The sequence below is a fragment of the Pelodiscus sinensis genome, chromosome 20, assembly GCF_049634645.1.
Source record: "Pelodiscus sinensis isolate JC-2024 chromosome 20, ASM4963464v1, whole genome shotgun sequence".
In the NCBI taxonomy this organism is placed as follows: domain Eukaryota; kingdom Metazoa; phylum Chordata; order Testudines; family Trionychidae; genus Pelodiscus; species Pelodiscus sinensis.
Genome location: NC_134730.1, coordinates 21730110 through 21752580, shown reverse-complemented (window position 1 = coordinate 21752580; position 22471 = coordinate 21730110). Strand labels below are relative to the sequence as shown.

Below are 22471 nucleotides of genomic sequence, written 5' to 3'. Positions count from 1 at the left end.
GAGAGGGAGTAAAATTTTCAAAGTAATTGAGTGACTTAGGAGCCTATTTTCAAAAGTGACTCTTAGTTTCATTGAACATCAAATGGGACTTAAGTGTGTAGGTGAATTAGGAGCCTGTGAAAATGTTACCTTGTGCCACGGGAGAGCAATATTGCAGCGATCGATCTCCCAGGCCTCAATTTAACGAGTCTAGTAAAGACCTGCTACATGATCACTGATGGAGCCCTCCCCGTCAAGCCTGGTAATCCACCAGGTCGTGAGGAGTAAAGGAAGTCGATGGGAGAGTTTCTCCCATCAGCCTCCTGTAGTGTAGATGCCACATAAACTCAACCTAAGGTAGGTTGACTCCAGCTACACTATTCTTGAAGTTGGAGTTATGTATCTTAGATCGACTTTCTCCACTGATGGAGAACTGGCCTAAGATCTTACAAACTAAGATTCTATCTCTTCCATGTAAAAAATAAACATCATGTGGCACTGTTCATTGACTTGTTTGCCCTGTAACTAGATGGAATTTCCCCTCAGTTGTGCCATGCCCTGTACTCCATGCAGGAGTGTGGCACTGCTTTTTCAGTGGTAGCAGATGAATCGGGTATGTCTAGACTACATTGTTTTTTTGAAAAAAACCTGCCCTTTTTTAAAAAAAAACTTCACCTATGACCACACTGCAATCACGTTCTTTCAAAATTAAATCGAAAGAACTCAGGGTTTTTTTCAATATTGGTAAACCTCAAATTACAAGAAAGAATGCCTTTTTCGAAAGAGCTCTTTCGAAACAAGGCGTGTGTGGATGCAGAACAGGGACTTTTTAGAAGGACGAGGCAATTGAAAAAAGCACAGGTGCCCTGGTGGCCATTCTGTGAATTGCAATCAGGGCTTTCTTCCGAGAGTCTGGACGCTCTCTTTTGAAAAAGCAGATCGCTTTTTCGATCTGGTTTCGAGGTGTGGATGCTCTCTTTTTGAAAGAAGCTTTTTTAAATGAGCTCTTTTGAAAAAGCTTCTTTCAAAAGAAGCTTGCAGTCTAGACGTACCGTGTTTGCAAAGTGGTTTAGAATCCTTTAAATGAAAGGAGCTATCCAGAGTAGGTCGCATGCAATAGTTATCACACATACTATATTTAGAGCAAATTTTCCAATGATACTCTCTCAGAAGATCTATTTGAAACTTACTACCTCATTTTTTTTATTAATGGAAAATCTAAATTATATTATGCTATCAATTTTGATATAAAAAATAACCCGCCTTTGTTGATCCAGCCAACGTGATTGAAGCTTTACTCTGAAAATTTACTTTCTAGGATTCTCTCTTATTTTTATTTGAGTTCTTGTCCTGACTTTTCAAGTTTGACTTTGTAGCTGTCTATAGCTAATTTCCAATGACCCTTTCCCATTTTTCATACATCTTGGTATCTAAAGGGTGAAAACCTGGCTGGAAACAGTGTCTTTGGGCACAGCAGAACCCTAAAGACAAGGAAATAGAGGCCAGAAATCTTCCACCTGAATTCCAGATCCACTCTAAAGCCCCAAGTCGCCAAAAAAGTCAACACAGGCTTTGCAGCATCCATGTTCTCATGACTAAAATTGAGCAGATGTGCAAGTCTTTTCAGACCCTAAATCTGTAGAGCAACAATGCTGCAGATGAAGATAGAGAAGGGCATTCTGGGGCAGGACCGACAGGAATAACTTGCACTGGGACGTCTGTGCATCGTGGCTGCAGATGGCTAAAATATGGCCACTCGCTTATGTTGACTTTAGAGCATTACTGTGCACCTGTTTTAGTGGCCAGCTGGTGCAGAATTTGGCTCTAAATGTGTGGTTAAGCCCTATATTAAAAGAGGCATTAGAATTAACATGTATCAACATGTCATTAGGCATGTGCCTGGGAGATATAATGTAGGATAATGAACACGATCACAATAGTAAATTAATAATTGACTTTTTTTTACACCCATGCATGCTTAAAACTGGATGTGAACTAAGTAACACTTGTGTCATTACCAGTTTATAATTAAAATGCAGCGCTTGAATGAAAATCTAAGCTTCAATTAGCCAGCTCGTTCCTTCCCACTTCCCCTTCCGGCTTTGCTTCCCACTGAAAAGCAACGCTAACAAGCTCACATTTATTATCGGCGTTTTTCCTGGAGCTGTGCATTGAAACATGCTCACATCTGAGCCCTTTCACTGAAGACATTTTTTCGCTTCAGCAGTTTGGCATGCCGTACAAAGGCGCTCTGATTTTTAGTGATGTTCACCTCCTCTTACATAAAAATGTTTTCTCTTGCTCTTGCTGGGCATATCCTTTGATGTTAGTTAAAGTCCAGGTGCATGGGTTAATGCAAAGCTGAATGGGTAGTTAAACATTTTTATCACAGTACAGTGGGGCATTTTTGTTATCCCTCCTTGTGTTTTTCTGAAAGCCCAGCATCATAGATGTTAAAGCTAGAAACCACATGTGATAAAGCCCTAGTCCTGGCTGTGCATGAATATTTCATTCAGTGTATCATTTGTGAGTCTACTATTTAGATTGCCCAAGAAATGGTGCATCCACCATCTTGTTTGCAGCAACTATTCCACAGTTTAATCTTCCCATTAAGAATTTTTTTTAAATGGTCTAAATTGTCCTTATCTTAATTTCACCCTATTATTCCTTGTTAGGTCCTTATGGGTTACCACTGCCTAGCTCGCTTTTGCTAACACTTAGCCAAGATATGAATATGTTTAGTTCTTATCATTCCCCCCGCCCCACTTTCATTATTGTAGGTGCTTTTCTCTGGATTCTAGTCCTGATTCTGCCCTGAAAGACGCCCTGTGTAAAGCAGCTAAGCTGATACCTGTGGACATGTCTACACAGGGGAGTTACGTCAAAATAATTCCCCTTATTTTAAAATAACAAGGCGAGCGTCCACACTACCACGCCTGTTATTTTGAAATAATAACTCCTGCTTGTGAAGAGGAATGCGCTTATTGCGCAATAGTTCTTTCGGGAGTTATTTATTTCGAAATAACATATTTCAGAATAACGTGGCAATAACGTGGTAGTGTAGACGTAGCCTATATGTAAGTTTCCCAGGTGCTGTAGCCTCTAAAGTTATGTCTACCCTGCAGCTGAAGATCTGTGGCTGGCCTGTACCCAGGCCCACTGATGGAGGGAGGCAAATGCCCCAGGGTCTGGTGATTCTGATTCTCAAGGGCCATGGGCTCTCAGCCACTGCTTGGTGACACTCTGGGTCCTTTAAACCACTGTTGGAGCACCATGTGGCACACTCCACACTCCAGGCCACAGGAAGGGAGCGGGGAGGGGGGCAACACATATGGGGTGGTTGCCCAGTCCTTTTCCTCCCAAAGCCCTGTCCCTTCTGGGAGCACAGAGGCAGCTCCCATTCACACCCAGGGGCCTGGCATGGCTGTCAGCTCTCTTGCCTGTGCTAGCTGACTTAGGCTCATGAGACTGGGCTATGGGTCTGTTTAACTGTAGTGTAGATGCTCAGGCTTAGGCTGGAGCTCAGACATGGGCTGCAGCTGATGTCTACATGGTAGTTACACCTCCCCTTAGCCTACCTCCATGGGAGTGAGATAACTAGGTACTGAAGTCCCTATCTCCCCTACAGAAGTCCCTGTCTGATCTCTAATTTTAGGCACCTGAATATGTAACCACCACCAGGCAGATTTGAACCTGGGACCTTTGACGCTTAGTATAGGAGCCTCTACCTTCTGAGCTAAAAGCCAACTAGCTCCCAGCCCATGCTGTAGAGGTCTCTTGATCTTAGCTGTTGCTGTGGTCTAGGTACCACTGCATGGGACCGTGAACCATGCTAGCTGTGTGGGTTACATATAGATTTAAAAATCTGCCCCTAAGTGGCTTGCCCAGCATCAGGCAAGCTGTGGCAGAATCAAGGAAACAAAACCCCACCTCCTTAGTCCCCATTCAGTGCTGGGACCATCAGGCCATTCTTCTTTCTAATGTACTTTTATAAGCGTCTACCAGCCAAGGATCTAACTAGACTTTGCAGCTCTGTCTGGACTAAGCTTTCCACTAGCCTTGAGGTGGTAGACAGGGTGAGTACTCCAGTTTATAGACAGGAATATTGAGCTGTTAACCCAGCTGACCCCCACAAGTCAGTGGTGTAATAGGATGGAGAATCTAGGTTCCCTGACTTCCAATCCTGTGCTTAAACCAAAAACCCATGTTCTATTGTTTGCACTGAAAAAAACGACACTCTTGTGCTCAGGGGAGCTAAGAGCCACATCCGGCCCTGGGGCAAGGGGGGGGGGGGGGGGAAATGCAACTCTGCATTCCTAAAAGGGGCAGGGACTCAGGCGGAAGGGGCAAGGCTGGAGCAGTGAGCTCACCATGCCGGACCCCTCCCCATAGCACTCAGTACTGCCTGGAGTGCAGTGCTGCGTTCCTCCTCCCCAGCCCTTAGAGATGTCCAGAGTCTTTTGACTCACTGGGCCCCAGGGCAGGTGCTCCCTTTACTCCTCCTCCCCTTTCCGGCGGCAGACCTGCTTTGCACTAGTGTGCCTTTTGCACACGTGAATTTTCACGTGATGTCACTGGCACCATGTGAAAATTCTGAATCACTAATGATACAACGTACAACTGTCAAGCACAACTCCATGCGCTCTGAGTATCTGAATAGCTTTGCTGGAGGAGGGAACAGCCATCCAGCTTGAGAGCTCCAACGAACAACATTTTGTCATTTTGAACTCTGGAAGCGATTCCTACAGGCAGCTCTCTGGGAACGTAAAAGCAAAAGTAGATTGCTCGTTTTGAACTCAAAATAGACTTGCTTGCAGGTTTTGGTCAGTTTGAGTGGTGTGGCTTTGAGCCTCCGGGGACTTCTTTTAAGTTGTAAAACTGCAGAGCTGCTGGTTTGCACTCTTGTTATCCACATGAGATAGGATGACCTCATCAGCATGCCTTCCCAACAGCAGCAATCTCCCTCGACTGCATTTAATAAGGATCTCTGGAGAAAATTACACGTTGTGCCAAATAATCGGAGATTTAATTCCATGGACTCTAGTAGAATTGCACCAAGAATGGATTTGGATCCATGGCTTCTCCGTCTTAATGCTTAGCAGTTAGGCTAAAAAAAATCATTATAAAGAAAAAACAACGAGGAGTCCTGTGGCACCTAAAACACTAACACACTTATTTGGGCATCAGCTTTCATGAGCCCACGAAAGCTGGTGCCCATATAAATGTGTTCGTCTTTCGGGTGCCACAGGATTCCTCGTTGTTCTTGCTGAAACAGACTCACACGGCTGCCCCTCTGGAACCATTTCAAAGGCAAGTGTGGCTGGTGGAATGTTCATTTGCTTTTTATTCACATGCATTATTTGAGCGACAGTTTGGAATGCTGCTCTGGTAAAGTGCTACGGAGGAATCCCTTTAAATATTTATACAGTATCAGTGCATAGCCACACGCCTATGGTTTTAATATGTTCGGGGGGGGGGGGGTTCTTTCAAAATTAACTACCAAGTAGCCTTTTTCTATGTTGGTTGCTATTATCTACTGTATTAATGCTACTCTGGTGTGGGGAGGGGGGAGGGGTTGTGCTGTGGAACAATGAAGATGTCAAAGCAAGGCCCAGGGGCATTGTGGAAATCTCATTCTTGGAACACCAGTCTTGTTGCCATGGAAGGGATGCTCTCAATAGCGTGTACTGTGCTCCTTTGCAGGCCAAAGGGATTAAAGGCCCTGTTCTGTGGATACACCATGTCAGTTCACCAGGGGTCTTAGAACTGAAGCTGTTCATTTAAAAACCCAGGGTTCACATTATGGTGGGGAGGAAGGGGAATGCTGAAATACAAGCTGAGCAAAGAGGCGAAGTCACAAAAAGTTACGGGCAGTAGATAGCAAGAGGTCTGAGTTTTGAACTTTTTCTTTAAAATCCCAGTCACCTCAGGAGCTGTGTGTATTTCATAGGCATTTAATCTTTCTCTGCCCATTCCTTCCATATTTTAGATGCAGGCTGATCACATAGGGCCAGCATCGGAGGTCTTTACTGTTTGCTCAGTCTTTACTCTGGCATCGATTCAGGCGTTTGCTTCAGTCTGGGATGAGTACTGTCTCCAGCATGGTCAGTGGGAACGTTGCTGTAGTAAGGGCGGCATTTTGTCCTGTTTTTAAGCCCGCTGCGGGGTGTCAGTGTTCCTGAAATGGCTGCCCAGGGTGTGCTTTGATCCACTGTATAACAAAGAGCTTGTGAGGTGGCCATTGGAGACTGACTAGCCCAGAGACTGCAGCTGTGTCCTGTGTTCACTCTAATCTTTTCCATCCATGCGTGGAATACATTTTTTTTAATATCAGAGGGGTAGCCGTGTTAGTCTGAATCTGCAAAAGCGACGAGGGTGGGTCTTTGCCCACGAAAGCTTATGCTCCTACACTTCAGTTAGTTTATAAGGTGCCACAGGACTCCTCGTCATTTTTTTTAATGTGCACCAAGGCATGTGTGAATGTGCACAACCTAGCTGTGCATGTAACCTGCTGGGTGTGTACTATCCCATGTAGTGGCACTGAGACCACTTACAGAGAGAATAATGAGTCTGCTCAACAGCCTCAGCTATCAGCCTGCTGGCTTTTTGGCTCATGCAGTAGAGGCTCCTGCACTAAGATCCAGAAGTCCCAGGTTCAGTTCCGCCTGTTGGTGTTTCAAGTGGGGGCTCATCTGGGATTTCAACTGGGAAATCCCTGAAGCTCAGATAGGGGAAGTATGTAACCCGCATACCTTCTAGGTGTGGTGCATTACCCCATGTAGTGGCACCGAGACCACTGACAGAGAACAATGAGGCTGCTCTAGAGCCTTAACTAAAAGGAAGCTTGTACTGTAGAGACTCATACACTAAGCTCCAGAGATCTGAGGTTCCATTCCACTCCACTCGCAGATGACCCAGGTCTGTCAGCAATACATGGGCATTCTGCTAATCAGCTGGGTGGCATCTGAATCTCTCCCGAGTGGCTGCCTAAGTGCACAGCTTACAGGGGACACAGACTGTGCTAAATTCCATTATGAAAGATAGCAAGGAAGCAACTGTCTCCATATTCCAGTGCGCTCTTGGTAAGGGGGTTATTTCCATTGACAAGAAGGGGTCTTTAGTGAGGTGGGATATGGTCAGATCATTTTCTACATTGTCAACGGCAAATCTCTCCCCTGTGCACAGTACTATAAAGTGAAGGCTTGTAGGTGAAGAGTTTGTCCTAGTCCTAATAGGCTGAATCCAACTTTTTCTTCTACACCAGCGGTTCTCAAACTTTTTGGCCCACAGCCCATTCTGCTCAGTGCAGACCCTTCTGTGGACCACCCATGATGACAAATGGGTGCAGGCTGGGAAATTCGGGGCAGGAGTAGGCTGGGGGTGTGTGACAATAACCTTAGGAACTACTGAAATGAGTTGATTTGAGGCCAGTCTGTTCAAGAGATGAAATTCAGGATAGTGCCTTCCTAATGGAAGAGTTCACCTCCCTCCCTAAATACTCCTATATTATCCTTATTAGGAATATCGTTTTTTTCTCTCGCTTGAATTCATAAGGGACTTTGGAAAGGCACAAATTTTGCCTTGGGAATGCACCAAAAGATCCAGTTTTTTTAATTAATTATTTTCAACTGCCCTTTCTACTGGTTACTCTGTTCCATCACTGGCTTAGTTAGCTGCTTTTTTTAAAAAAATGAATGACTCAATACACGTTATTTGCTCCAAACAAAAGCTGTCCGGCCTTGGCATCACTAATACTTCTCGCAGCACAAGGAAGCACAGAGTGAAAAATTGTTGACTGGAATAAATAGAAGCTTTCTCCTCCATGAGTGAGGATGTGGCGAGGGGTGGATGGGGGGGGGGGGGAGAATGGAGGGGGAAAGGTACAGCTTAGTTTTGCTCATTTGGCTTTTATTAGGAAAATAATTTTTATTCAATGCCAGTGAGCAGGAAATACTGTTAATTTGCTCTCTTTTAGGTCACATCTACACTACCAAGTTTTGTCGACAAAAACATATATCGACACCCAAAAGTCGACACAACAGAAATTGTCAGAGTGTGTTCCCACTTGCTCTCTCTCTGGACAGATCATGTCCACATGAGGGCATCAACATTGATAGTGTGAGCAATGCACTGAGGAATGTCAAAGCAGCAGAGCAGCTTGTCCCTCACCCCTCAACCCACAGCAGCAGTCTTCCTGCTGCTGTGTTCCTAGTGCAGGGTAGAACAGGACAGGGGCCCTGGAACAATGTGGATAGTGGGGGTGATGTGAGCCACTGAACCAAACTGTAAACCCTGTATAGAATGGAAACCACTTCAAGCCAGTGGGTGTGGCAGCCCCACCCCCTAGTTCCAGCAGCTATGGAACAGGAGCATTGCAATGACTTGTTCTTTGTTTCCCAAACAGAGCCGCTCACTCAGCTGCTGTCAGACACTTCCTGGAGCTTCAAAAAGGGAGGGGCACATGCCTGCAGGGCAGCAGAGATCAAAACACTGAGCACAGCCATCAGGGCAGACATTGTGGAATACTTGTGGAAGCCAGTTCTGTTGACAAAATAAACATCAGTGTCTACACTGGCTTTTTGTTGACAATAAAGGAAGCAAAAAGAAAAAAGTCTCTGGTAGGGGTGGAAATTTTTTGTTGCAGAAACTGGGTGTTTTTCCCAACAAAAGTCTCCTGGCCGTGTGAATGTTTTGACTGTTTTGTCACTAAAAGGCAGGTTTTAGCAAAAAAAACTTAGTAGTGGAGATGTAGCCTAAGATAGGCACTCAATCTGTCTCTGAAACGTATGTTTCTTTTCACATGCTGTCATCAGATCATTTCATTCAGCAGATGCTCCATTTAGCAGTTTAAATGGTGTCTTGTTTACTAGAAATTATTTTTAAAAATAACTTTTGGAAACAAACATTTTCAGTCTCTCATAGGGACATTTAGAACTCAATGTTGCAACTCTCCTGCATGGCTGCATGCAAACAATGATTGGCTAATTTGCATTTGAAGAGCAGGATGTAGTGAATTAAGCTTGGGTTTTCTTCTGCATCTCTAAAGCTAGTCACTTAAATGCTACCTGGCAAATTCAGTTCTGGTATAAATACACTGAAGAAAATAGAGTTGGACCTTAAGTAAAGTGCTAGGATTTCTATGTCCCTATTAAAATAGGTCAGTGTTCGTTCTCTTGTTTTCTCTCTCCCTCTCTTTCATCAAATGATCTTTCCATTGTAAATTCCTATTTCCAGAAGAGGCTGGCCTCAACTTCGAAATTTAGATTCAGACTTCTGGTGCCCGAAATCCTTAGTCTGAGCATCTCAGAATTGGTTCAACCCATTATGAAGCAATGTAACAGACCTGGGAGTTTGGTTCAGGTGAATCTCTGATTTGCATGGGCTGTAAATGTTATAAGGTTGAAAAAAATGCCTCTTACAAAAAGGGGAACCAGGCTAGAATTATGTTAGCAACAGACATACTTGTAGTTAATAGTGTTTTGCTCTTGTTGCTACATTTGGCACTTTACCATGCTGTAACTTTTTGGCTCAGGGATATGAAAAAGTTCCTTCTCAAGCACAGCAAGTTGCAGCACTGTAAAGCAACAGCATGAACCAGACTCCATCTCTGGGAGCTGTCCCAGAGCTGTTAGCTATTCCCCTTGTAGAGGTGGTTTACATAGAGAGCTAGGAGAGCTTGTGCAGTGGTCACACTTTGGCTACGTCTACACTGCAGGCTTCTTGCTCAAGAGATCTTCCAAAAAAAGTTATTGCACAAGAGCGCGTCCACACTGCCATGTGCTTTTGCTCAAGGGATGTGCTTTTGCACACGAGAGCGTCCATACTGCCATGGATGCTCTTGCGCAAGAAAGCTCTGATGGACATTCACAGAATGGCCATCAGAGCACCTGTGCTTTTTCCGATGGGGGTTTCTTGCACAAGAAACCCCTCTTGTCCATCCATACATGCCTTTTCGCGCAAGAGCTCTTGCGCAAAAAGGCTTATTCCTCGTAGAATGAGAAATAACTCTTGCGCAAAAAGCCCTGTCTTCTGACGATCTATTGTACTTTTTCTTATGCAAAAATGCACTTGTAGCGTGGACTCTCCGCAAGTTTTTGTGCAAAAATGGCTGTGTTTGTTCAAAAACTCTGCAGTGTACATGTAGCCTTTGAGTTTACAGTGCTGCCACAGCTACACTTCAAAGTTTGGGATAAGCACAATACAAATGGTTTTCAGAAAGCAGTTCCTCTGATCTATGGGTTTTCCCAGATATAAACTTTGTGCTGTAAAATGAACTTTTCAAATGCAATAACTTCAGCATTAAAAGGTCCAGTTGTGTTCTCAAATAGGCATAATTCAGCAGCCCATAACGTGAGAGAGCAGGGGCTATATTCTGATCTGTTGCCCTAGTGTAAATGCAGAGGAACTGCTTTGAAGTCCATGGAGTTACTTTGAATTACACCAGCATGACTGAGAACACAGTCTGACTCTTGAGATTTCCTTATATACACAGATAGAAACAGAAAACAAGTAACCCTGGCTTGTCAGGAACATGACACTAAAGAAAAATAAAACCAATTTAAAACCCAAGTGGTGTGTCTGGAATAAATTCATATATTTATCATTTCAGAAGTTCCCATCACTCATGTCCCTTGTTCCATGAAATATAAAATATGAGACTTAAAAAATTATTTTGACTCCTCTAAGAATAGAAGACAATTTACACAAACAAAACAATGCCGCTGAAAAGCATTTCCTTTAACACGTTTCTCACAATGTATCCTACTTAAGCATGCTAGTCAGATGGATTTTAGGTTTCCAAAGCCACAGCACATGTTGGCAAATAAATTAATTCTCCATCTAGAAATTGCTTTCAAAATCTCTCAAGGAAGCATGTTTCCTGTTTGAACCTTGGTTTAAGAAATTCCACGCATTTCAATATCTGGTGCAAGATTTACTCTGGTCTAATTTAAGGGCCAGAGCCTGCAAACACTTACTTATGCAAGTATTTCCATTAACTAGTAATGAGGCTATTTGTGGGAGCAAGGATTACTAATAGGAATAAAGGGTTCACAGGATCAGGGCCTATTTTTGCAATAACAGATGTTCATTTATATTGATATTAAAAGCCAAGTTTGGTATTTAAGACAGCAAACCTTATTTATTTCAAGGCTTTCAAAACTAACTTCAACCAGCATTGTAACACACATGCAATATTTCTAGTCTTTACAGACTGACTCAGAAATAGCATTATGAGTCAGACTCATAACCTATTTACATAAGGCAAGATTGTGAGTTGGCCTACATGCCCATGCAAGAGAATAAGGACTCTTCTTAGGCCACATCTCCACTTACCAGAGCATTGCCTCGTTGGCAATCAATCTTCTGGGGTTCGTTTTAGCGGGTCCAATAAAGACCTGCTAAATCAAAAGCTCTGCTTAAGATATGTCAGTTCCAGTTATGGCATTTATGTAGCTGGAATTGCACACCTTAAGCCAACCTCCCCCCCCCCACACACAGTGTAGACTTGGCCTTACACTGCTGCCCCAACTACCCTCAGACCTTAAGTCTGATTATATAGATGTAAGCAGGATGTATGCACACTTACTAACTACTGCTGGAGCAGGTGGGCTGAGAATGGTCTCAGCTGTGGATCCACACCTCCCACCACTGGCTAGTACAGCCAAGCCAAAGCTGGTAATATCATAATTTGCTGCTGATAGGCCAGCAGTTAATGACTATCCCCCGAGAGCAAGGGAAGAATTGTGACCTAGGGGGTGTACTGAGTCACAGTGCCTCCAGGGCAATGGAGCATCTTAGACATCATGTTTTGTTCAGGACTGTGCCTCCAGATACAGTAAACCCCATGACATTCTATGCAGGACCTTCAGTCACTCTATAGGAACATGTATGTTACATCTTTCAGAGCAAGAGAAGGACTGCTGGCAATAGTTTAGAACCTAGACCCAGGTCTGCAGGGGCCAGCTCACAGCTGCTTAATTCATATAATCTCAATTTATTTTTAAAGTAAGTTTCTAGCCTTCCTACTGACTGGGCAAAGCTTGAAATGGGATCCCTGGCATTCAAATAACTAGAACGCAAACCAACAACTCGTTCTATTAGTTTTACTATCTCATTTTGAAGATAGTCTCATATTTTGGGAGGATCTGACTCTTATGTGAGACTACGTCTAGACTGCAGACTTCTTGCGCAAGGAGCTTTTATCAGAAGAGTTCTTCCACAAAAACTTCTTGCGCAAGAGCACGTCACACTGCAAAAGCGCATCGAAAAAGCAATGCACTTTTGTGGAAGAGAGCGTCCTGGCTGCATGGATGCTCTCTCGAAAGTAAGCTCTGATTGCTGTGCACTGAATGGCCACCAGGACACCTGTGCTTTTTCCTTTTTCATCTTTTTGCGCAAAAAACTCCTCTTCCCCATCCACGTATACCTTTTTGCAAAAGAGTTCATTCACAAAAAGGCATTCTTCCTCGTAGAATGAGGAATACTTACGCCGGAAAAACCCCTCTGTTCTTTCTATTGTTATGTGCAAAAACACGCTTGAGGTGTGGATGCTCTGCAAGTTTTTTTTGGAAAAACGGCCGTCTTTCCAAAAAAACTCTGTAGTTTAGACATAGCCTGTATGCTTGGAGCTGTCACTACTAACACAGTCATGACTTTAGAGAAGGAACTAACTGGACTTAGTAGAAAAATGTGAGGGCAAATGCAGGGAATTTGGCTTAGGGAGATGTAAGTTACAGCGGTGCGGGGAATGTCCCAGCAGAACTATAGCAATGTAATTACACTTCAATAGCTATATTGATAACAACTATGCCATTAAAAGTCACTTTTATTTTAGAATAGACTGTCCACCTGCAGAGTTATGCCAACATAGCTGTAGCATAATGTTACTGCTTTTGTGCAACCTATCAGTATCTTCATGAAGACAAGCACTTGGGAGCACTAGCCCCGTTGACTATCAACTCAGCTTTTAAGTCACTTTAGAAATGCCTCATGCACTGCCAGAGAGCAGATGTTGTTTCAGGCAGTGTTTGGACCCAGGGAAGGGTACTCATGCTTTTTATTTCAAAATAGCGCCATAACACGATTATGCAAATGAAGTGCGGGATATTTCAATCCCAGCTTCATACGCAACTTCAAATGTCTTCATTTGCATCCCTATTTCGAACTAGGGTGCAAGTGTAGACGTACCCAATGTGAATTAGGCATCTAAATGGCTTTAAGAATCACTGAGCCTCCTACAGCTCCTGAGTCTCAGTGCTGAGTCCTCCGAAGCACTGATGCAAATGCGCATACACAGTAAAAACACCACTGCACAAACAACATCAATGCGAGCCGCTGGTGAGGATCGAAGGCTAAACCGCCATAGCAAAGCCCCGCACACTATGCAGCATGCTGTTTTCTTCCCTGGTGGTGATAAAGAGGGGTTTGTTTCATTTAGAAGAAGAAATTAATAGAATGCCCAAGACCCTTCCTTGTGGCCGCATGCACCTGGGAGCTGTCACAAGCTCAGGGAAGTGGGAGGAGGGGCTTTGTCTTAGGTGTCAGTGTCTGGTTGCATTATTGGCAGCATGTCACTGAGTTGTAATGATTCAGTCAGTACCAGATTGTGCCCCCCCAGAGAGCCAGGAGTTTGGCCGTGTGCCCTGTCGCTGACTGTTCCCAGTCATGCTATCTTGTCACGACAATTACAGCGTGAAAGGAAGGGTGCTTGGCCCTGGATAGCGTGCTGAGAATCTTCTCAGTGGGTGCAAATCTGAAAGCCCCGTATAGTCTCATGTGCAACAAGGTGCATTGGTAATATGCTGAAACCAGAGCTAAGGTAAACTGTGCTCCATGCTGAATATGGGGTATGTGTGTGTGTGGGGGGGGAACTTATCAAATCCATGTGGTTCCACAGAGCAGCATTCCCAGCTACATCACAAGCTGACCTTTCGCTAAGTAGTGAAGCAGCTGCCTGTCTCCAGCTATTAAAACCCAAGTGAAAACAAGCTTATCTGAGAAGCCAAGGTGTTGCGAGAGCCCAGCGTCTGAGCACCATAGCAGCAGCGCGTAGAGGCATTGGAAGTAATTAAAAACTAAACGCCACAGGATGTGCCAGGGTAGGCCTCAAGCTTCCTGTAATGGTGGCACCAGTGGAGGCAGACTCCAGGGATGTACTTTGCTTGTGCATATTTTATTTTCTGAGATAGTTGGTTTGACTCCTCTGGAGAGGTGGTTGTGGAAGGAGCCCTCTGCAGCAAATCCACCTTCACAGGTGGGTGGGGGTTGGGCTGGAGTGGGGCTGTCCCACCGTGGAAACTAAAAAAACTATGTGGACTCCTTCAGGATAGAGGTAGGGGGTTGAAAAGGGAGGTTTTCCTCTTCAGGACACTATCTTCCACTTTTATCCAGTCTGTGAGTAAGGGAAGGTTACGCAACTGCACTGCCACACTCCAATCTCCCCTTGCAGCCTCTGCTGCACTGTTACTTGGGGGAGCCACTTGAGGACAAAACAACTGTAGCAGGCACACCAGGCCTGGAACAGAGGAGGCAAGATGGTTCCTCGTGTCTCATGGATCCCTCTCAAGATCCATTGTTGGGAGGTACCCAGCCTCCCCAATCCTTTTCAGCAGACAGGAAGCCTAATGGATTTTTCCTCCACTTCTAGATCCCTCATCCCACCCCCATCCTTTACCAGAGGACAGACATACCTATCTTCTGGTCGCCCAGGAATTAGAGACTGATTCTGGGGAAGAATGAGGCTTCACGTAGGGTTGTTATTTAACTTCAATTCTAGTGTTCATAGATTGGTTTGTGCACTGCCACTACCCCCATCATCACTTTCCTCTGTGCGATCGAGGCACTTCATTATGGAGAAGTGATTCTGAACTGAAAAACAGATGTGAGGAAGTGAACTCAGAACTCTTACCAATAAAATATTTATGCACCTGTGTTTGAGTGCATTGCAGGTTTGCATCCCATGCTTTGCACTCTTGTGAGTGAATAACCTTGATTAAACCATTGCCAATTCATTAACCAATTTTCCTAGGGCTACTTCTGCAAATCTACTGCTATATTCAGTTGTGTTTATTAGTTGGTGCAATGGAGAAGTTACAGCTTATCTAAACTTAAGAGGAGCCTGCCAAAGTGTGTTGTTCTGAATCTCAGCAGAGAGGAAAATATGTCTAATGAATAATTAAAGCTAAAAGAGCAAACACTGCCTTTTGCTGTCTCTCATTTTTTATGTTCGCTTTCCTTAGACAATAGAAGACTTCAGATACAGGACTCAGATGAGTTCTCCACCATTCCTGTTCATTAAAATGGATCTTGTTTTTTATTTGTCTACATTTTGATGACTGGTGTTTCACTTATTAATTTTAGCAATTTAAGTCAATTGTCAGATTAACCGTTTCAATTGCAAGCTTTTAATTATCATTAGCCAGGCACTTTATACATACACTTAACACCCTTGTGATTCATATCACTATGCCAGCATAGCTATGGAAAACAGTGATTGTTACAGAATCATGGAGAGGTGTAGGTACACACACGTAGCTGAAAAGGAATTCAGAATCAAGGAAAAGAAAAACCACGGTCCATAAAAAGAGCTAGGGTAGCCATCTAGCCCTCTGTCTCCCAAAGCCCTGCCAATCTGTCAAGCATTTTCCTCTCTTCCAGCCTATCCTCCCAAACATCTCCTCATTTTTCTGAGCTCTCTCCTTATCTTACTCCCTCCTCCTTTCTTCCACAGCTCCCTGCTTCCCCACTGAGCCACCTCCTCCCTCCTTTCTCCTGCTGAGGTCTTGTTTCTTCCTCCTTAATCACACCTCTCTTTATTTTCTTCTTCCCCTCTTTCCTTCAGTCCCCCCTTCCCCCTCCTAAGCTGTATTCTTGCTGTCCTCATCTCCTGCATTTTCTCCACAGCCTCACAAGACGCATGCCCTCCCCTGATCTTCAGGCAATTTTGTCCACAGCAACTTCCTCCTTCCTTGTTTATCACTGCTCACAGGTCTCCATTGCAACCACCATGGCAAGTAGCAGGGCCCCTTGTTTCCAGTCCATCTCTGAATGCCGGTAGGTGGCACTCCATCTCTACCCCTGCCTCCATTTAGGCCACGTCTCCACTTGCCATGCTGGAGATGGAGGGCATCTGTGGTCCGTGCCGGCGCTCCTCGTACTTCCGAGGAGTAAGAGAACCCAACGTGAGTGTTTACTCCCATCAACCTCCCACTGTGAAGATGTCGTCAAGTTCAGCCTAAGGTACATCAACTCCAGTGCAGACCTGGCCTTAAGCAAGTTATATGGAAAGGAGACATCTGACTTTGTTATGGGTCTGGCTGATACCGGTTATTTCACACCTTGTTCTACTACTAATTAACTATAATTAAATCCAAATTACCCCATCCATCATGAAATAGGCTCATGACTTTGCAAGTCCTTCAGACCTGCTTTCTTTATATTTCCTTTCCGATTTGCATTTCATTTTCAGGAGTATTTTTGAATCTGTTATATTTTACTCTAAATCCTGGTCTTTTTCATTGCATCCCAATTATGTTTCCAAGGTTAGACATCATCTTTGGTCAGCTGACTTATGATGACCAGGGAGTGTTGTAAACTATCTAGGTGGCCTACAGTTTGTGCTAATGCAGCTCTGTGTGAGGCATGGGACCTTTGGCTCCGGCTCTTCAAAATGCTGCCATCATCAAGGTCTGGACTGGAATCATCTGGTTGCATCCCTTCTCCCCGCCTTTGGATTCCCTGCAGTCATTTGTCTTGCTTTGATCTTGCATCACTGATTGTGCATGATCAATCTCTGGAGATTGCCTCTATGTATAACTCTGGTATAGACATGAGGAAAAACATGCTTGCTCTGAAATGAATGAGGACCCAAATCAAGGTTGCTAGGATATATGTAGAGCCAGACATATTGCAAGCATTCTCTTCAATTAAAATGATTTATGGAGCAATGTATCCCTATTACTTCTTCAATATCCAATTTTTTTTAAAAGTGTCATCAAACAGACTGTTTGGTGATGGATAACCACAGATTTAAGGGACATATGGAAATTTTACACGATGCCTGCAGAGTCCAAATACCCCGTGCATTGCTAACCATTGATTAATGTGCTTGTGCATCACACCTTCCCAAATGCAACATTTTTCCTTTGAAACCTTTTATGATAGCAATACAGAGGCTTCTAAAACCTTTAATCAGGGATTGTTGTCTTCATGGTTTGGAACTGTGATGCCTCCAGCCTGTCTTTATAAGAGTTTCCCTGCAATTACAGGAATTACTGAAATCAACTATGTTCTATTGTGTACATTTCTATTGTGTTCTGATTCTTATCGATGTGCACCATCAGCACTTGTGCTCAGTTCTGCGATGTTTATTCCTACAAGTACAGGCTAAATCTCTCTGGTCCAGTACTCTCTGGTCTGGCATGATTTTAGTCAGCCAGATGGACATTTATCATGGGTGTGGCCAAGTTTTTCCCAGTCCCATAGTTTGTTTACAGCCTCTCAGTGTTCTGTGCAGTTATTTAGCCCTAATTTACCCCTAAATGTCTTCCAAGGGCTCAGTAAGCAGTGGACGTGCTGGTAATGCTGCTAGACAATATTGATCTCCCATGCTTTGGCAAATTTTCTGGTTTAGCACCAGTCAGATCCCAAGGGTGTTGGACTAGAGAGGTTCAACCTGCAGTTCTTACTCCTATAAGACAACTCACTTTACAAAAAGGACTCATTCCGCTCTTGGCTACTCCAGATTAACACTGCTCTAATTTCATAGACTTCAGTCAAATTATTCCTGCTTTGCACCAAGGCAAGTGATAGAAGCATTGTGCCCTGTGCTTTGAGCCAGTGCCACAGGGAGTCTGCTGCTATCCTTTCTGATGTCATGAAGAAAAGCCGTGTTGTATAGCGGCCCGTGCCCTGTGAGCAGAGAAGTTTGGATCCAGAAGCGTGTGTTTAACAAAAGGAAAGGAATCAAATGATAGAGGGTAATTTAGAACAGTTTCCCTTTAAAGTGTCAGGGTGATGCTTTTCTTTGCCATAATTTCTGTACTCTCTGTCAAGGTAAAGATGTTCTTTGTTATTGTAGCAGACTGAATAATCAGGTCTATGCTAGGAAATAAGCACTATGATGACATGTACGTTTCTGACTCATCATGAGATCTCACAAGGAGTAGCATTAATATGAGCTCTGTTTTCAGTTTGCCAGTAATCATACCATTAATGCATGTCACCAACATGTACTATGGCAATGTATCCCACCAGTCTTTGTAGGCTTTTATGGGAAAAGTGCTAGGAGAGTATGAAAGTCAGAGAGCCACTGAGGATGCTGAATTGTGAAGGGCTCATCGGGTGTTGACTGCTCCCACCCCAAATCGTGCTAGCTCACCGAAAGGGGACATTCATTTCCTTGAACCACAACCTCCCTTCAAGAAAATGTTAGGCTGGTGATGTAATGTAACAAACCATATGAACTGTGAAGAAAGTCTAGGTGTCTGTAACAGGTTTGCGACTCCCCACTCTGGCACCTCCAACTGGCCACTCTAGGAATTAGCTCAGTCCAACCTCAAAGCGCCCTCTCCTGGTTGTGTCTCACTTACTATTGCCTTTTTGTCTGTTCTCCACCACACTTCTGGACCAGCAGCCCTCCAAGATCAGAGTGCCCTTCCCTCAAGGTACTGCCCTGCGGCAGTGCCCCCCACACTCTGGGGTACTCCCCTCCCAGGGAACCCTTAAACCCCTATACCCACTTGTCTTAGTCATCTACTGTCAGTTGTCGTCTAGCCCCTATCTGAGGGGCAAACTGCAGTCTGAAATGGCCAATCATCATTGGCAAGGGGGCGCGGACCTGCTGCCTTCTTCTGTCCTGGCTGCTCCTCTACAGCCCTAGTACCTCCCTAGGCCCCTGTCTCTGGGCCTCAGCATGGTGGTTATTGAGGCCTGAGCATCCCGTGCTAGCAAGCAGCTAGATCCCTCTCCCTCCAGAGCTAGTGAAAGAGAAAGAGTGAGCATCTCCTGGCCAGCAATCTTTTTATACAGCCCTGCTAGGCAATGATTGGCTGCCTCAAGCCCTCTCCTGATTGATTCCTAGCCACAGCCCTCACCCATTATTCATTCCGGTCCAGGGCAAATGTCCCATCACAGTGCCCATGGAGATGGATTTAAGCCACAACATTTAGATCTGGACTCTTTTGTTTGGTCTATTATCAACATATATGCCAGATACACACTTCAGAAGCAGCTCTAAACACCCTCAAAGATTGCCTAGAGTGTTGGTACTTACCATTTACAATGCTTGGTTGTTCAAGTTGCATATCACAATTCTGTGTCTAGCTATGGAGATTTGTAGTTCCAAAGGACTCTAAAAGAAGAAAGAGTGAGTATATAAATGGCAGTAGCTTAAAATGTGCATGAATATGTGAGACAACAAACAGTCTAGGGAATCTGGCCTAACACAGTATGCCGAGTGCATTTTTACTTAACTTCACAGAGCAGCATCCATGCCCTGGGTATGCCCATGTCCATGTCAAAATATAAATTTACAAGGGAATTTGGGAGGATGTAAATGGCCATTCCCTTATTTTTTCTCCCCGAGGAACTGATGGACCATAATATGGGCTTTAGAATTGGGCTATGCTCACAAAAGAGGAGCCCATCAAGTTTAATTTGATCACCATGCTAATGAGGAAGAATTGATAACAGGCTGGAATATAGGAAACTAGATGGAAGAAACCAAACTCAGCCCCCTTAAGGGAAACTCAATCCCAATAAGCCCTCGCAGTAGGGAAAAGTACAGTTTGACTATGTGAAAATAAATATGGTTTGTCATTCAGAGATTATGAATGCTACATCAAACAGGAGGCCTGTCTGAGCTTAGCATTGTAGCAGACAAAATTGACATTTTAGGACACTCTTATGATTGATAGACTGGCAGCAGCCTGTTCTCTGCCCTGAAAGAGACTTTCTGGTGTATGTTGGTGTATGCAGAGGCCAGGAAAGAGAAAGGAGAAAGAAATGACTTTTGTTCTGGATCAAGAGGTATCTGACATTCAGGTGGGATATGAACCATTCAGTCCTAATATAAATAGAGAATAACACTGATGTCATTGGAGGTATTCTGAGTTTATTCCAGTATGAATGAAATCAGAATCTAGTTGTGATGCTGCATAAGGATGTTAAGTAACGCATCAATGACTAAGGGTATGTCTACACTACAGCACTAATTCGAACTAACTTAGTTAATTCGAATTAGTTAATTCGAACTAAGCTAATTCGAATTAGCGCATCTAGACTTAAAAACTAGTTCGAATTAGCATTTTGCTAATTCGAACTAGCATCTCCACACGGAGTGGACCCTGAACCGAGATTAAGGATGGCCGGAAGCAGTGCCGGCAGGGCATCAGATTAGGACTTAGAGCGTGGAGCTGCTTTCTCAGACTAGCCGAGGGCTGTGCTTAAAGGGACCCAACCTCCACCCCAGACAGACAGTTCTCAGGGGTTCCCCGCTTGCAAAGCAGTCCTGGCTTGGAGTGCCCTGAGTGCCCACACTCGGCACATCACAGCACTCAGCCATCAGCCCGGCTGCACTTGCCGCAGGCTGCCATCCGGAGGGGGGGGTCAATCAAGGGGCTTCAGGAGAGCTTCCACCCCGAGAAGCCCACAGAGCCAGCCCAGTCCTCCCCATCGGGGGCTCGTACCCCATTCCTCCCTCACCTCCTTCCACTTACCCCTCCCTAGCCCCCCTTCCTGATGTACAAAATAAAGGACACGTGTGTTCAAAAATAGAAACTCTCTTTATTGAACAAAACTCAGGGAGACTGGGAAAAGGAGGTGGGAGAGGGAAAGGCAACTAAAATGATCAGGGGTTTGGAACAGGTCCCATATGAAGAGAGGCTAAAGAGACTGGGACTTTTCAGCTTAGAAAAGAGGAGACTGAGAGGGGATATGATAGAGGTCTATAAAAGCATGAGTGGTGTGGAGAGGGTGCATAAAGAAAAGTTCTTCATTAGTTCCCATAATATAAGGACTAAAGGACACCAAATGAAATGAATGGGTAGCAGGCTTCAAACTAACAACAGAAAGTTCTTCTTCACAAAGCAAATAGTCAACCTGTGGAACTCCTTGCTGCAGGAGGCTGTGAAGGCTAGAACTAGAACAGAGTTTAAAGAGAAGTTAGGTAAAGTCATGGAGGTTGGGTCCATGAAGTGCTATTAGCCAGGGGGTAGAAATGGTGTCCCTGGCCTCTGTTTGTGGAAGGCTGGAGATGGATGGCACGAGACAAATGGCTTGGTCATTGTCTTCGGTCCATCCCCTCCGGGGTACCTGGTGCTGGCCGCTGTCGGCAGACAGGCTACTGGGCTAGATGGACCTTTGGTCTGACCCAGTACGGCCATTCTAAGCTCAGGGCTCAGGGTCGGGGGTCTCAGTGGACCACCTTGATTTTCATGCAAACCTGCTCCTGGGTGGCCAGGCTGGCAGCTATCCTGCCCTAGATGGCCACTTTCCTGTGCCTAGTGCGGAGGTCGTGGATGAGGTTCATGATGTCCGCACTAGACCAAGTGGGCGCCCGCCTCTTGCGGACCTGGGCAGGCTCCCGGGAGCCACCAGCCTGGTCCCGGGAAGAGGCGGAGGGCTGGGTGGCAGCGGGTGGCTGGCTCGAGCCGTGCCAGGTGCAGGCTCTGCTGGCTGGGTGCTGGCAGGCTTGCACCTGGCATGGGCACTGTAGCCAGCACGTGCCCCTTTAAGGGCACCAGGGCCGGGGTGTGTGGCCACCAGGGAAAGCTGGGAAAGGCTAGCCTCCCACTAGTTCGAATTAAGTGGCTACACAGCCCTTAATTCGAACTAGTTAATTCGAACTAGGCGTTAGTCTCGTGGAATGAGGTTTACCTAGTTCGAATTAAGCACTCCGCTAGTTCGAATTAAGTTCGAACTAGCGGTTCACGTGTGTAGCGCCTATCAAAGTTAATTCGAACTAACATCTGTTAGTTCGAATTAACTTTGTAGTGTAGACATACCCTAATTGTGTACTTGGTACATATTTGTATTGAATACGTTGAATAAGTGGCCACTACAGCTCAAACGTAGTGGAATACGGGCATGCACGAAGCCCAGCTCCTACTACATTTAAACTGCAGAGCTGCAGCGGGGGTAGGTTCGGGACCTGGCATGAGCCAGGACTGAAGCAGTCCCAACTCATGCCAGGTCCGGACTGCTACGGCTCTGCCTTCCCTGCCCCCAACTCTGCGGAGATGGTGCTGGGGGGAGCTGGCTTTTAAGAGACAGCAACTGTGGTAGGGGGAGGGAATGTGAGTAGCCGATTCAACTACCCAATAAGCCTAGGTTCATCAGGTGGTTGATTTATCGACTACTCTTTTACAACCCTAATGCTGAGGGATATGTGATTGAAGATGCTGTCTTCATTGGTACCCACAAGCTATTACTTCTCATGCTACCAGATGGCCCAGTTAGTATGAAATTTGAAATTTGCCTGATGAGAAAAGAC

The 22471-nt window shown here is 44.9% G+C and overlaps 1 protein-coding gene and 1 long non-coding RNA gene across 6 annotated transcripts in view; one reads left to right on the top strand and one right to left on the bottom strand.

Moving 5' to 3' along the window:
- Positions 1–22471, top strand: part of CACNG4 (calcium voltage-gated channel auxiliary subunit gamma 4) — a 61865-nt gene that overhangs the window by 12869 nt on the left and 26525 nt on the right. The window lies entirely within an intron of this gene.
- LOC142819127 (uncharacterized) overlaps positions 14717–22471 on the bottom strand; it is a 98178-nt gene continuing 90423 nt past the window's right edge. For 2 of the 4 annotated variants that reach the window (XR_012896909.1, XR_012896908.1), the window contains 2 exons: positions 19253–19330; positions 14717–14847 (listed from right to left, as the gene is read on the bottom strand). This is a non-coding gene — a long non-coding RNA (uncharacterized LOC142819127). Of the gene's footprint in view, positions 14848–16834; positions 17235–19252; positions 19331–22471 lie in introns of those variants that run through there. The other 2 variants (XR_012896907.1, XR_012896906.1) reach the window with 2 other exon arrangements.